Source organism: Amphiura filiformis, chromosome 20 (genome assembly GCF_039555335.1).
Source record: "Amphiura filiformis chromosome 20, Afil_fr2py, whole genome shotgun sequence".
NCBI classification, from domain to species: Eukaryota; Metazoa; Echinodermata; class Ophiuroidea; order Amphilepidida; family Amphiuridae; genus Amphiura; species Amphiura filiformis.
This window is the reverse complement of record NC_092647.1, coordinates 47,752,202-47,768,204: the sequence shown is the minus strand read 5'-3', so window position 1 is coordinate 47,768,204 and position 16,003 is coordinate 47,752,202. Positions and strand designations below refer to the sequence as shown.

At 37.4% G+C, this 16,003-nt stretch overlaps 1 long non-coding RNA gene across 2 annotated transcripts; it reads right to left on the bottom strand.

Moving 5' to 3' along the window:
• Window positions 1-7,530: 7,530 nt before the first annotated feature.
• On the bottom strand, window positions 7,531-13,400 carry LOC140141870 (uncharacterized). Of its 2 annotated transcripts, none has more exons than XR_011857471.1 (3): window positions 13,189-13,393; window positions 10,375-10,545; window positions 7,531-7,580 (listed from the first exon to the last, which is right to left on the bottom strand). It is a non-coding gene; the product is annotated as an uncharacterized lncRNA (long non-coding RNA). The 2 variants fall into 2 exon arrangements; XR_011857472.1 differs by lacking the exon at window positions 7,531-7,580 and adding an exon at window positions 9,492-9,840 and having other exon boundaries at window positions 13,189-13,400.
• Window positions 13,401-16,003: the final 2,603 nt, after the last annotated feature.

Here is a 16,003-nt window from a genome sequence, read left to right as displayed (position 1 = left end):
ATTACCACTGACTCGTGCCCCACCTGCCCCCCCACTAGCTATGGCTATATAATAACATGGTTCATTGAACTTCATTCTCATATTTGAAGGGTATATTTTTGTTGTCTATCGCTACAAGATGAAAATAATTCTCAGGTATATCAAATCATTTTAAATGAACATGTACGTTTTCAAGATTTTGTACACATTACACTTTGCACTTACAATTTCAAACGTCCAACTTTAAGGGGTACTTCACCTGCCAAATTTTGTGCCTATTTTGCATTTTTCGCAAAATTATAGCGCGATTAGGGACAAGTAAGATATGTATATTATAGGGGCAAGGACTACAACTAATGCACTGGAAATTTTATTTCAGCACCGACAACAGTTGTGGATTTACAGTCAAAAATGAGGGAAAACCAATATTTGATCAATAAATCAATAACTATTTTCCTTGAGTTGCTGAATTTTCAGTGCAGTAGTTGTAGTCCTTGCCCCTATAATATACATATCTTACTTGTCACCAATGCACTATAATTTGTAAGAAAAAATGCAAAAATAGGCACAAAATTGGGCAGGTGTAATACCCTCTATAAGGTTGGTCTGAAACCTGGAATTATGGAAACTTTCGGCCTCTAAATTGTTGGTCTAAAGTATATAAAAGTATACATATTTAGAATGGCAAAGACTTGATAAGTTCATCTGTGAGGTCAAATGTGGGCCAAAATGCCATTTTTCGCCCAAAATCCCAAAAATAACAGTTTTTGGCCCACTTCTTTTTCAGTACATCGTAACAAAAAATTCTTGGGCCAAAATTTTGTTTTAAATTATTAATATTTAAAAACTTGAATTCAAAAAAATAAAAAAACGGGTCCTAGATATTTTTTAATTTTTATGGCGCTGGATAGTACATTACCGGGAGATTACCCCACTGATCTCTAACCAATGTCTGTGGTTCACATACATGGATAGGCCTCCCAAAAAGCATTTTTTCAGAAAGAAAAGTTCTGGTAGATTTTTGTTTTGCTATTAAAACCAGCTACATGTGTGTATGACCTATAATATAATAATAAAGGAATCATGGGTTTTCATTTGTGTAGTTTCATTTTTTTTTTTTTCCACCAAAGGCTAGATATTTTTTTTTTTCAATTTTAATGTATACTTTTATACAAAGTTGGTTGGGGAATTTTTTTTTACTCATCAGTGAGGCAAAATTGTTTTTTCGTCTCACTAGCGGGTGAAGTTTGTTTTTTTCGTCTCACTAGTGGGCGAAGTTTTTTCTTCAAAAACTCCCATGCCCCCTGGAAATCTAATGGTGCGCCCTTACCAACATCGTAACCTTGATATCGTCTTCTTGACTGATCTGTATTCAGGAATGCTGAATTCCATTACCCCCTCAGTGACTCAAGAATGTAGGCCTACTATCCTCCTTCTACCTTCAGTCTTGGAAAATAGTACACATATACTTTCCAGATCACCTTAGGGTAATAATTTGCACACTTTCTATCATGAGCAGCCAATATTCCCACCATCCACTTGGTCATTGGGCTATTCCAGTTGAAATCCACACTACCCCTGTGGAAGATTTAGCCAAAGTCTTCCACAGATGGAGTATCTGAAGTTTTCGAATAGAATAGACAGTTGGGTAACTTCCATTTGAAATACTCACTCCATCTATGGAAGATATAGACCACTTGACATGTGACGTCATTACCCGGCAGTATGCGCACGCATTATGGCACTTTCCATTGTTCTTTGCCCTGCATTGTGCGTGTGCATCGTAGTTTGCTCAGGGCGTGTGTATTTTAAATCTCCCACCACATTTCATATGGTACAAGAAAGCCATTGAACTGTGAAGCGGTTCGTTCGAGCAAATCGAAAGACCAATCCTCGCCTTTGTTGATAAACATTGATGTCAAGTGGTCTATAGGTAAAGCCATAATGCAGGGGTGTATGGGTTTCAAAATAATTAACCCTGACCAATTACATTTGAAAAACATACTCCCCTGTGGAAGGATTGTAACTGGAATAGCCCAATATGAAGATATGACCTTAATCTCCCAGGGAGTGTGAATTTCAATTGTGGTTACCTGAATGGGTGACTCCACTTGAAATCTACATCACCTGCGTCAAAGATTAAGGTCATGTATTCCATAGGGGTGTATGGATTTCAACTGAATAGCCCATTTGGTGTATAACAATGTGTTTGAATAATAACAATGAAAAACACACTTTATCACAAGTTTGTACTTAATCATTAATATCTTTTATTTGCTAAATAAAGTTATCTCCATTTGTAATAAATGTGTTTGTTGAATATAAATTACTGACATCATTTGCCACTTGTATTGTATTACTAGTATATCATACTGTTATAACATGACAGAGTGCGAATAACAACTTACTAAATATATAACTATAAAGCGTCCCCATTTGTTGAATTGCTTCCCGGGAGTGTTTCAGTTAATCGCTTGAATTCGAGATCAAGTTTTTATATTGTTTTATCATGTCAACAGACTCACCACAGGACTAGCGTAGATACCTGGCCCCCAACTCAACACAAAAGTTGACAACCATGAGAGTTACCAAATCTTTCAAAAGCCCCCCTTTTGCAATGATTTTTCATCAAATTTACCCCCTTTTTCATGCAAAATCGAGGACGAAATATGGCCAAAAACAACCCCTTTTTTGCGGTTTTAAATGACTAGAATTTCAAACATCCGCTTTCAATGATTAGAATTTCAAACACCCCTTATCAATGACACTAAATATTGACATAAAATTTCTGGATTTTCTCAATTACTTTTTATCAAAATATCGCGGACAGTGCAAATTAAATACCCCTATTATGCTAATTTCACTGTCAAATTTCACAAAATTTTGCCAATTTCAAGGTCCTTGCTACTGGTAAAAAAATAACCCCTTTTCCACGCAATTTGGTAACTCTCATGGTTGTCAACTTTTGTGTTGAGTTGGGGGGCCGGGCGCAGATATCGAAACAATATGAATTTAATACACCCTTGATGCCATTTTCCAAAAAAATGCTATGTCTCGGAGCTTGCAAACATTTCAAAATCCAATGATTTCAGTTCATATGCACTACAAGTTGCCATATTTGGCTGAGAAATAGCACTATTAATCTAGGCTATGGAGCCATTTCAACAACACCTTGCATTCAGTGGGAAAAGGTCATTGAACTTTCAAACTTGATCATAACCCATTTAAGGGGTACTACACCTCTGTGGTAAATTTGTGACTATTTTTTTATTTTTTTCTAAAATTAATAACATATACTGGTAACAAAAGTTATGTATATTATTGGGGCAAGGAATCCAATTACTATACTGAAATTTCAGTGAATCAAGACAAGCGGTTCAGTAAATATGATAGGAAATGAGGTACATCCTAGCGGTACATGTACCTCATTTTCTATCACAAGTATCAAACCGCTTGTCTTGTGTGTAAGCACCCAAAGAGCTATTTGGTTGAATACAATACTTGCACTTAAAAATTATGAATGATTAGAGTTTTGCCTTTTCACAAAGAAACAAACAACTGAAAAATGGCCATTACGGGCAAAACCTAGGTGGTACTACACCCCTTGATAAATTTGCGATTATTTTTGCATTTTTCTCTATAAGTAATAACACATTGGTAACAATTAAAAGTTATGTATATTATAGGGCAAGGAATCCAGTTACTACACTGTAATTTAAGTGACTCAAGACAAGCGGTATGTTATTGATGATAAGAAAAGAGGTACCGCTAGAATGTACCTCATTTCTTTATATAATGAACCACTTGTCTTCAATCACTGAAATGTCAGTGAAGTATTATACATAACTTTTGTTACCAGAGTGTAGTAATTTTTTAAGAAAAATGCAAAATTAGTCACAAAATTTATCAAGGGGTGTAGTACCACCTTAAAGCCTTCAATTTATAATGTACATCAAGGTTTAGGTGTAAGTAACATTAAAGGAGGCTGGTCAAATTTCATCGCATGATATTTCTACCATGGATGAATGATCTTGAAGTTAATACTACTGCCTATACCTCTTGGGACAGAATATTCCTTTGTTGCTACATCATAACACAAAAATACTTTTTTATCTTGAGGCGACATTCTAGAAACAGTTTTTTTAATTTTTTGATATCGGCCTTATTAACAAAAAAAAATAACTTAATAAATTTCACATATGCCAATATGCACAAAATGATGCATAAAATCAGAGTCTCCGCAATCATAGCATTGTGCCTTTTATGTTAGAAAAATAATTATGAAGCATGAATCGCATGGTTTATTTAAAACAAACTCATATTGACTATAAAAGCGAATAAAACAGTCGGCTCTCAACACGCGATATTCAAAATTCCTGCGCTGAATCTGTCTAAGTGCAATGACATAATGGTTATTTGTACCAGTACTCAATTGTCATTACACTCGACAATTTCAGCGCCAGGAATTTTGAATGTCTCCGCTGAGAGACGGGTGTTTTTAATCGCTTTATAGTCACGATGAGTTTGTTTTAAATAAAACCATGTGATTCGTGCTTGATAGTTATTTTTTACATATAAGGCATAATGTTGTGATTGCCAGAGACTTCCTTTAAAGATACTACAATGTAGGCCTAGTTCACCTGTCAATCAAACTCAGAACAAATTCGTTTGTATACATTTTTTATTGATGATTGAAATTTCTAACCCATCGGGAAACAGCATGCCCTATGGTTAGTTTTTTACCTTTAAACATACAAACTCTCTAAAAAGTTAGGTCTTAGTAATAGGAAACTAATGCTAGAAAACAATTCCTAGAAAAGTTGCCCTTTTCCTTCCTAAAGTTCAGACATCATTGGCCATTGTCTCTGATTGTGTGCTTTTAAAGTTAAACATATCACAGGCCGTGGTGAGGATTGACATGATCGTCAGATGCAAAATAGTTCACTCATTTCTGACTATCATTATGAATGCATGTTTTGGAAGCTCCTAAAAAATTGGTTAATGCAAACCATGCAATACAAACAAAATGCCCTTTTTAATATGATACATGCAGAGAGCAGCATGCACTTTGCTCAGTGTGCTACACTATATATGCAGTATGCTCTGTGTGATACAAAAATACACAATTACTTTACTATCAACAATAGCATTGACATAACTACACAAAAGATACAGAAAAGGGATATACAGAGTATAACAAAAAAGTTTACCATCAACTTTTGCTTGTAAAGTTGACCAGGTGCATATAGCCAGGATATGTGGCTGCTAAGGGGCTGTTATTTTCTTCGGGCAGGGAGGGCACCTATGTTTCAGATGGACATTTTATTTTTAAAAAGACCATATATATACAATACATAAAAATATTTCGTATAGCCCCCTCACGAAAACTAGTGCATTGCATTTGTGCTTGCTCAATTAGCATTTTGTGCAAATTTTAGCACACAATTTGTTACCGTTCCTTTTTTATGGACCTTTTCATTTTACATGTAAAGTCTATGGAGATTAATATTAGAGAAGGCTGTTAATTATGGATGCTATAGCCTCATTTTAGGCTATTTTAAGAACTTACAAGTTCATAAAAAATGGCAACAAATTGTGTAATAAAATAGAAAATGCCACTTGAGCAAGTCCAATTAAAAATACGTCTGGAGTGGGGGCTATAAGCTAAAACAAAAAAATGTCCTACACCTTAGGCCAAGTAAAAAAAATAAACATATTTCACGTCCGGTTTTTGAAAAAAAGGAGGAAGAGGGCCTTTTATTTTGTATTTTTTATCGCAAAATCAGTGTAAATACCCATAATTAGAGCTGTTTTAGCGTATACAATAATGCCTGGAAAAAGGAGGAGGCCTCTTTTTATTTGTTGTTCTGAGAGATAGGCCCCCTCTAACTATCACAAAACCTTTAGACTATAGAAAGCATCTCTACTTCCTAGACATATTTTTTGAAAAGTTGTAACTGAATTTCAAAAAATAAAAATATAATTGAAGAAACCTCAAAAAAAGGAAGCGGAGGGGCGTGAAACATGTTTATTTTTTATTTGGCCTTAGTGGTTATGAAACAAAGGTGAGGGTCATGAATATGTCAGTGAGCAGAGTCGATTTTTATGAACCCCTTCCATCGTGGGCTGAAAATTTTGTGACCCCCTATCTTTGGCGGAATATTTTGATGACCGCCCTTTGTATCAGAGATACCAGAGACAAATTTCCAAAAAGTTAAGAAATGTGTGTTTGATGGAAAGGTGTGCACAGTACAGAAACATTATTTTGTCATTGTAACTAAAGATTGTAAAATTTGTGATGGAAAGTGTAAATGTCACACGCCCTTTCACTCGTTTTCAGAGAAGAATGGCAGCCCTTGCTCAGATTGACGCGAATGCCTTGTTATTCTGTTAATGAGCGACATATACAAGGAGCTTTGTTTGTGCAGACCAATGTCTAAGGCGCGTAATCAAATTATCACGTCTGTAGTTATGTTTGTCAGACGATTGAATCAGCCAATCAGAACCAGTGCCGTAACTACCGGGGGCAGAGGGGGGCAACGTGCCCCGGGCGCTACCCTTAAGGGGGCACCAAATTGACCAATTCAGCATCGATTCCGCGCCCCTCCAAGCGATGAAAGTCAAAATTTTCAGCACAAAATCTATTGAAAGAACATTTTAAGACCGATATTCAACTTCTAGTAACCAAAATTAATTAGTGGTAGGCCTTATTTGTCCAAAATGTTTCAAAAATTTCCCACGTCTAAGATATTCTGGGGGGTGTAGGGCGCAAATTTTTTTCTTGCCCCAGGCGCTACCAAACCTAGTTACGCCACTGATCAGAACCCTACTACCGTGTTTACACTGTGCCCACTCTCAAAATGTAAACAAGTGCCATTCTTCTTTGAAGGAAACTGTAGTAATTATAACCTCCTTTTTTTGTGTAAAAAAATTACGACCCTCACTATTTTTGGTATACAATTTGTATGACCCCTAGTATATTCATGACCCCATTCTGAAGAAAATGACAGCCCCTAAATGCACAAAAATTGTCTTTTATGCAAAGGTCATTCAGCACTTTTGAGCCAACCTGAAGCATTCATCCTTGTTCACCTTAACTGATATTGGAGGTCAAGCTTCACCTCGATCAGCTTACTTTTTGCTCACAAATTTGAAGTCAACTTTCACTATATAAAGTGTTCTGTTGGGCCAAGCTTCACCATGCATCCAAAAGGATTTTCATTGTCTCACCATTTATGCGTTCAATCTGTCACCATGCATCGGTTCACGATAATAATGCCTGAAAGCGAAAGCCAAGTTTAACCTTAATCATACGAATGCTTTTATTAGTTCAAGCTTCACCCAGAAGTTCCTTTTGATAAGTCTAAACTTAATCATCGTAAAGCGGTATCCAAGAAGAAGAAGAAAATAGTGAAGCTTGACGTGGCTTGAGGAGGGTACTGAGTTCCAAGATTCACAATGATGCCCACATTAATGTCTACTGGATCTTCTTATTGTGGGATAGCAACCCCTGTAAACATGGTAAATGTATTCCTTATTTTTAAGATGCTCGCTGGCTTCTGTAACAGTATCCACATCAAGTTGTGAAGCAAGTGTGTATGCTGTGGATAGAAAAAATACGATTATTATTGACATATCTCTGTTGAAATGTTCTCATTCCTAAAACACTATTACAATGTACCAAATCATTGTATATATTATCTTCAATTAATTGTCACCATAATTAGTTCCCTTCTCCTAATAAACAAGAAATCAAGGGCTCAGGGACATAACATCTTAACTCAAAATTGCTAGTTTGAGTGCACTGTGTAAATACAAACCATGATGTAGATCTATATGATTTTGTGTACATTAAAATTTTCATATTAAAATCTCATTTTCATCACAACGATACTGTGGCGTATATTGGGGGTGCCACCAGTGTTCGAAAGATGCCTCAAAAAGTTACAGGCCAGCCAGGCTTGACCTTTTAAAAAAGTTACCGGCCAGCCAACTAGATGCCAGTCAGAAAATTTCCGGCAAGGCCAAAAAGTTACATGCCAATGGTCGACTGACCGGCCATATTTTGTATGCTGGTGCCACCCCAGTCCCAACCTTTCCCTGGTTCTGGAGTAAGGTGCATCTCATGCCCCTCTTGTCAAGCAAATTTCTTGTCCCTAGTCTCAAAACATGCCATTGGTCAATATATTACTGCATACCAAATTTAAAATTATTCCAAAATCATAATAGGGGCCTCCGTGATGCTGAAATTGTTGGTCAATGACCATACCCTAATGTTAATGTTAGAAATTATTGCTGCCTTATGCATTTTAGTTCATGCAGTTAGGACTATTAATGAATAAAGATGTTAAAAAAGCATACTTGTCTCAAAATTAAACATAAGGGAGCTATCTACAAAGACCAAGTTTATGTAAACACAAATGGCTGCCTTGTGCTGTCTTTAATGTGTAATTGTGAAATTGCTAAAATATTCATAACTTTCCTATTTGTGCTATAAACTTTGACCTGTTAGGCAGATAATACTAAAGACTTGAGATCACACACTTGCATCTAGACCTTGCTCAATTTGATGAGACAACACACACAGGCCTGATGAGCTCGAGGGTAGCCTTGTTCAAGGCCTTCTAAGATTTCCTCCCTGCTTGAACTATTTTTGGGCTCATGAAGTCAGTGAGGGCCACAGATTACAGCTATTAATGACCGTGTATGCTGAAAAGTTGAACTTGGGCTCAGTCTACGAACCGGCAAACAGCCTGGTCTCGCCATGCGAGCTCGCAGGCACAACCCGAGTTTGATTGTTCAACTTAAAACACATGATTATAAGCAGCCACAGTCTGTGATGGTCATATCATGGACAGGGTTGTAGCTAGGATATTTTCAGTGCTGGGTGGCATTTGATGAAAATCTTGCATATTTATTTATTTATTTATTTATTATTTATTTATTTATTTATTTATTATTTAACCTGGGGTGACCAATCAATGCACTGGCATTGTTCTCGCTTGGTTCCCAGGTGGAAATTGTTTGCCAAAATAGACCAAATTCTTAACTAATTCAATAAAATGCTGCAATTTTGGCCTCTGAGTGGTGGGCTCCAATGCTAAAATTGGAGCCGAGTGATAGGCTCCAAAACCGCTTGGTGGGCTCTACCGCCCACCACCGCCCACTGTAGCTACATCCCTGATCATGGACTTGCCAAGCCCAAAAGTTGTGATAGGATTCAAGTGCTGGTCATGAGGGAGGAAACTTAGAGGGCTAGCCAGAGGGCTGAGGTTCTTCAAATCTTGAGATTGGATATCTTGATTGGCACTCGCAGGAAATCAAAGCTGGGTTTTACTCCATGCTCAACGCTCATTGATATTGAGGGCATTAATGTCATTGAGTGATGCTTTGGTACATGTATGCTTCAGAGTCTCAACATTCTGGGGAAAGGAAATCAGGACCATATTGTTTATCTCTGAATATGAAGTGTGATCCAAGGATCATGCACATTGCACAGCTAGATCAGCAAGGGCTGCAGATGGAGTCATTTCTGTAGACACTGATGAGGGTTTCCCAAATCCAGTTCCAATAAGGCATATATGTGTCATGATTATTTACGTCATTCTGCTTCATACTTTGCCTTTCATCTGGCCTAGCATCTACAATGCTCTAGAATTTTAAACTTCTGAGTTTGCTCACCACTACCTATCCACAACTTCACGATATAAACCACCTCTGCTGAGAACTCCCATCTGAAGATTTGAAGAACCTCAGCCTCCATTCTTTTAACATATTGGGTGCTGTGACTGCTGTCTCATCAAATTGAGCAAGGTCTATAAATGTGCAAATGTGCGATCACTCTTCTGTAGTAGTATCAGCCTAACAGGTCAAAGTTGGCACAAAAACAGTAACGTTATGTATTCACAATTACACAGTAAAGACAGCAAATGGCAGCCAATTTTGTTTACATAAACTTGGCCTTGTTATTTTTTGAGTAAGACTGTTATTTTGATCATCTTTTATTCATTGATAGTAGTAAGGACTAAGTTACTAGTACAGCAGTCATTTGTAATGTACACAATGCATGAATAAAATAGCTGCCTTATGCATATGTTATTTCTACTGACCCCCAAAACGACTTTGGAATAATTTTAAATTTGCAATGGGGACAAGAAATTTGTGTGACATGAGGTGATGGGGGCACGAGATGTACCCTATTCTGGAGCCACTGATTTTGTTTCTAGATATTTGTGTAACTGCATTTCACAAAATGACCAAGTGATAATTTTGACAAGTTGGTACTTTCACAGCTTTGGGCCACATCCATTTTGTATCCTTGCCCTTGGCGCACAACCCCCTAGCTACACCAGGCAACATGAAAAGAAACATATATACGGGAATAGCTGTTCTTACCAACAATGGCTGGTGTGTGTCATTCATGGTCTTGTTTGATCACATCTAATCCTGTTCTGCCCCACTGTAAAAATCATCCATCAATCTTCTACATAGTTTTGCAAATGTCTTCTCCATATCCAGTGTACTTGGAAACACAAACACTGCCATGCCTGGAGTAAGCTCCACCATCTGGAAGTAGTAAAACAGTTCAGTATAATTATAACACTTACTGGCAAAGTTCATGGAGATTGAATGAAAGTTAAAAAATTGGCTCAAATTTATTTAGCTGTCAACGGCACATAAGTAGCCTACAGGTACTGTATTCACCATAATTAGTTCCCTTCTCCTAATAACCACCCTTAAAGAAACTTTTGAAAGACAGCTGTACAACTAAATTCATCAAATGTCTAAATAAAAGTATACCTCAGTTCTAAACAGTGGTGGCACTACTAGGGGCAGGGGGCATTTGCACATAAAAAATAATTTTATTAAAGAACATCCATGGATCACTTTGCAGGGTCTTAGGCAAGATTTGAAGGTTTGGGTGTGTAAATTGAAAAAACTGGGTGTGTAAATTTAAACATTTGTGTACAAAGTATAGGCCATGTGGGCAAAAACTGGGACGTGTACAAATTTGGGTGTGTAACATTTGCTGGCTGCCTAAGCCCTACAATCAAAGAAATTAATGTTGGTACACTCGGGCATACTAAATGTAAATCGCCACCCTCTCCCCCAGTTCAATGTTGATGAAAGCACTTTTTCCATTGGGCTCTCCAGTCTCCCCAACATTGATTGAGGGGAATGGGGAGGGAAGAGGAAAGGAGAAGGTATGTACTTCTCATCAAACATAGTTATACTAATTTCACTTAACTCTCAGAGCGGCAATGAAGAGTTCCAACATATTGTCAAGGTGTACCAACTATTAAATTCCTTGATTGTAGCTTCCAAGACTATTTGTGGTACTATTTGTGATTTATCCCTCAGAATGGATAAAATAAAAATCAAATCAAATGCCTTGATCAAACTTCATCCAGCAGGAATATCTCCAATATTCTACATTTCAATTTTTTATTTACGATTTAGCAAAGGAATATACTATAGATAATGCATGATGTATATATCGAATTTTTTATATGATGTATTTTATTGACACGAAATTTGATACAGGTAAAATATGCCCTTCCTGACTGCCATTCTGCCCTTTTTATGTCCTCTACCAACGGCTAAAATAGTACAAAATATTGCACCAAATGGCGTCATTTGCACCTCAAATTTTTTAAATCGATAGCTTCACAGGGGGACACCCTCTGGCTCCCCACCCCAGGTGCTAAAGCAGCCATTGAGTGGCACTTTGCTGTTTTCTTTTATTTCATGTGGCACTTCAACATATTTGAGGAAGCCTAATGTACATGATACTTGTTGTGAACGCAGCGAGCAGGAAATTGGCAAAGTGTTTCCATAACTGTTTTCCTTTATAAAGCCATTTTAGAGTGTTTTATTTAAAAGGCGCCTTACTTGATAACTCTAGCTTCAATTTCAAATTTTTTTTTTTTTGCACACGATAGTTACGCATTCGATGCTAGAGTGCATTGCTAAAATGTTTTTCGTGGGACAGCGTGCAATCTTTTGTTATATTTATTCTGTTTAAATGTTGAAATTTGGATGAAAGTTATTTTGATGAGTCAACTACAGTACGGTATCTTTTGAGCAAGATTTGCCTATTTTGAACAGTCTAAAATTTTGCTAAAGTTTAATTTTAGCAACATTTTTGATGCGATTGTCTGTCGTGATCAGCTGTGTAATTTACTATTTTACTTCTGAACTTCCATTGCTTTACACGGTACGTGTCATGCTTCAGCAAATCCGACTAGATTTTGAATGCAATGGTCTCTAGAATGTAGGTATGCTAGGTGAATTCAAATTTGCCATCAAACTGCATCATTTTATATATCAAATTAAAGCCCTTGAGTAAACAAAGCCAAAACTGAAAACCTTTTTTTTCATAGCACTTTCAGCAAAGTTACATCTTGTCAAAGATTGACTTTCATCAAACAATGTCAAAAGATTCAGCTAGCAAAATTCCCCAAACGGCATTTCGGGGTGTTTCTAGATCTTAGTCTCATTATGATAGCAGCTTTTTTAATGGAACTGCTATCAAAATCAAAAATTCCATGTGCTTGAGTGACTTATCACCATAAAAAATCATATATTTGGGTCAAGTGAAGTATAGAAAACATATTTATGTAGGTTTCTTTCTTCGGGCACAAGTTTTAAATTTCTATGTAAAATGCATTGACATTGTCGGTGAATTTGGCTGACTAGCAAATGTGTTTGCCTGGCATACCTAGAATGTGAAGCTATCGGTGAACAAATTCTTGGCTATCTCTTCTCGAGCAACTTGGAGCAAGGCACCCATGTGTGCCAAAAATCACTTGCTCCCCCTCGGCTCGGCTTGCCAAAAATTGCTTGCCCCACCCCTTTCGCTCGATAAAATTTCTTGGCACCCCCCTCCCATTTTACCGCCAGGAATTTTTATAGGGCATTAGGGGGTGCTTATTTTGTACAAGTGGACTTTTTTCCAGTTGGGGTGGCAATTTACATCGCACCCACCCCCACCCGCAACCCCCCCGGCTCATAATTATTGCACAGCCCCTACGTCAGAAGTAGGTATAGTGCAATAGATAGAACAGTCCCCGGCATGCCCGGGAACAGCCCCGACCGAGAGAATGCTAAATATCTTTATCATGTTTACTTTAAGCTTACCCATGTTGTTACCCGGGCTAATTAGTTACTAAACACACGTCACACATATTTTTAGACTGAAGTACTTACTTAATATAGGTGATAGCTGCTAACGACGCCTCTTTCTTTCTCCAGGCATGCCAGGATATCAGTAAAAGTAATATTAGTGGATGAATTATTCACTAGAAAGAATAAGATGACTGGAATTCTTCTTCGCATGTGTGTACATATATATACCAATCCAGCTGATCAGCTGATTCGTTGATTAGTCTCCCACCAGTCGTAAACCAAACTGGTTACGGCATGTATAGCAAGTCAACCCTGCCATAAATCGTTTTAAATTGAAAGAGATGAAATTCCCCTCAAATTCGCATTTTGAAAAGGAAATTTTAACTTTATCTGGCTGACCTGATAGCTTATGATTTTCTTAAACAAAATATGGCAAAAAAAATTTTTTGGAAATTTTTTTTGAGGGGTCTTGGACCACGCCCATTCCACCTCCCTTAATTAACTTACTAATTTCATATCTGGTGGATATGATACATTTATATTATATAATCCCGAGTTAGAAGCAGATAGCTTAATTTATTACACAAAATTGTTATGAAGATTATCTAACTCTACACATATTTTCCAAAATATGACTTCTGAGATTTTTAGATATATATGTGTCTATTGAAATGAAGAATCATGATCAATAATTAGAAATATGATTTTATATTCCCAATGGATTCAATTAGAGATTAATCGTCCTAATTAATGAACACAAGAGGGATATATGATGTTTTAACAGTACAAAATGTTATACATGAAGTAATTAATCTCTTCATGGAGTTATTAACCTCCTCAAGGCTTTATGATAACAAAAGAGATGCAAACGTCATGTCCTTCCCAAATTTCCTAGTAATGGAAAAGTTCCAAAAAATGAAGAAAGACAATGGATGGCAGTGGACCACAATTGTTCTTCCTCGCCCACTTGACCATCTTGGAAATTCAATTTGATGAATATTAATTACAACTATGATTGGTTAAGGAAATAGATTATCTTACTTTCGGGATTACCTATTGGGCTATTCCAGAAAATAAGCGCACACCCCCTATAGAGGAGTTCGGATATCCGGACTTTTTCTATCCATCCAAGCTCCGGATATCCGGACTTTTCATATAGAGGAGTTCGGATATCCAGACTTTTTCTATCCATCCAAGCTCCGAAACCGGACTTTTCAAACATTTTCCTACATAGTACCGCTGGATAGCCATACGCTTCGACCTATAGAGGAGTTCGGATATCCAGACTTTTCTATGCATACAAGCTCCGAAATCCGGACTTTTCAGACATAGCCATACGCTTGACCTATAGAGGAGTTTGGATATCCAGACTTTTCTATTCATCCAAGCTCCGAAATCCAGATTTTCATCTTTTGAGTCTGGACTCGGACTTTTTTGTCGGATTCGGACTCCGACACAAACAGACTTGGCTATACTCACACTCGGACACAAGGGGCAGTCATTTTCTTCGGAAAGGGAGGGGTCAGTGGGTCACTGTTTTTACTACCATCAAGAAGACAATTTTTAATCAATGTACATGTACAAAATAATACAGATATCTGGGTATTTGTGTCTGTGAATTGAAAGGGTCAGTACAAATGTCTGGTATCTGCAGGGGTGGGTCTCAAAGCGGAAGATTATAAAAATAGTGGCCATGATCTTCTAGTGGCCAGAAGATCATAAATATATATCCCTTTTTTTATGAAATAGGAGATGACCACCTCCCCTCCCCCACCACCACCCAAAATTATGACTAACTTGGAGCCGAGTCATTTGATCATTTGATCCTAAATTGGTTGGCTTCACTTATTTGCCAAGGGGTCTATATTTAGATTTATCTGTCACAATAGTTGAATCGTAATAATATTATCAATTAATAACAGAATATTTATTTATAATCATAATACATATTTTGCCTAGATATATCCCACTTCAACATTCAACTTCTCACAAAGTTTAGGGACCGTTCATTATTTCTACTGGAGGGGGGGAGCAGACAGAAAGTCACTGCCGAAAACTATATGACCCCCCTAAAAAAAAAAAAAAAACCATATGACCCCCCCTCCGAGCTACATGAAAATCATATGACCCCCCCACACACACACACATTAACGCCAACCAAACAAGAAAAGGCATTCCGCAGAGGAGGGGGTGTAATTTTGATAACAGGGATGTGCCACGCATTTCTCTAAACCATTTTTGACCCTGATATAGCAGTGATGTCAGTGTGCATTTCATTACACAGCTTCATGTGCTTCACAGCTACACAGCTTTATTTATTTATTTATGTAGCTGGTGGACGCTTAAAGTGCTGGCATACGCACACACGTGATTAAAGACGCGCAATAGATGCACGCATGGATCAGCTGCTTCAACGCATTACGTCACTGACACACAGGCGCCCGTGACGCAGGATTTTTTGGGGGTGCTGATTTTGAAAAAGTGGACTTTTTTTTACAAGGGGGCAATTTTGTGAAAAGTGGACTTTCTTCCCCAAATTTGGACCTTTTGACCAAAAAAGCGTAAAAACCTAATTTTTGCTCGCAGATTCTGAAATTTTGGGACTTTTTGTATACTTTTGTATACCCCCTGTGTAATGGGCCTGCTGACACATCAGGCTGAAAAATTGTGCCTACTTCTTGCTGCTTAAGCCACTCGGCTATGAGTATTCCAAGTTTTCACAAAAGCACCCAAATTTACCCTAATTTGGCACTTCCCCCAAATATTGGTCTCCACTGAATACCAAAATCGTTGAAAAGGACCCCAAAATCATGGCATATCCCCACATACCTTCAACCAGGTAGAACCCCACACGGGGTATTTTACTTGTTTTAATACAATATTATTTGTTTCACAT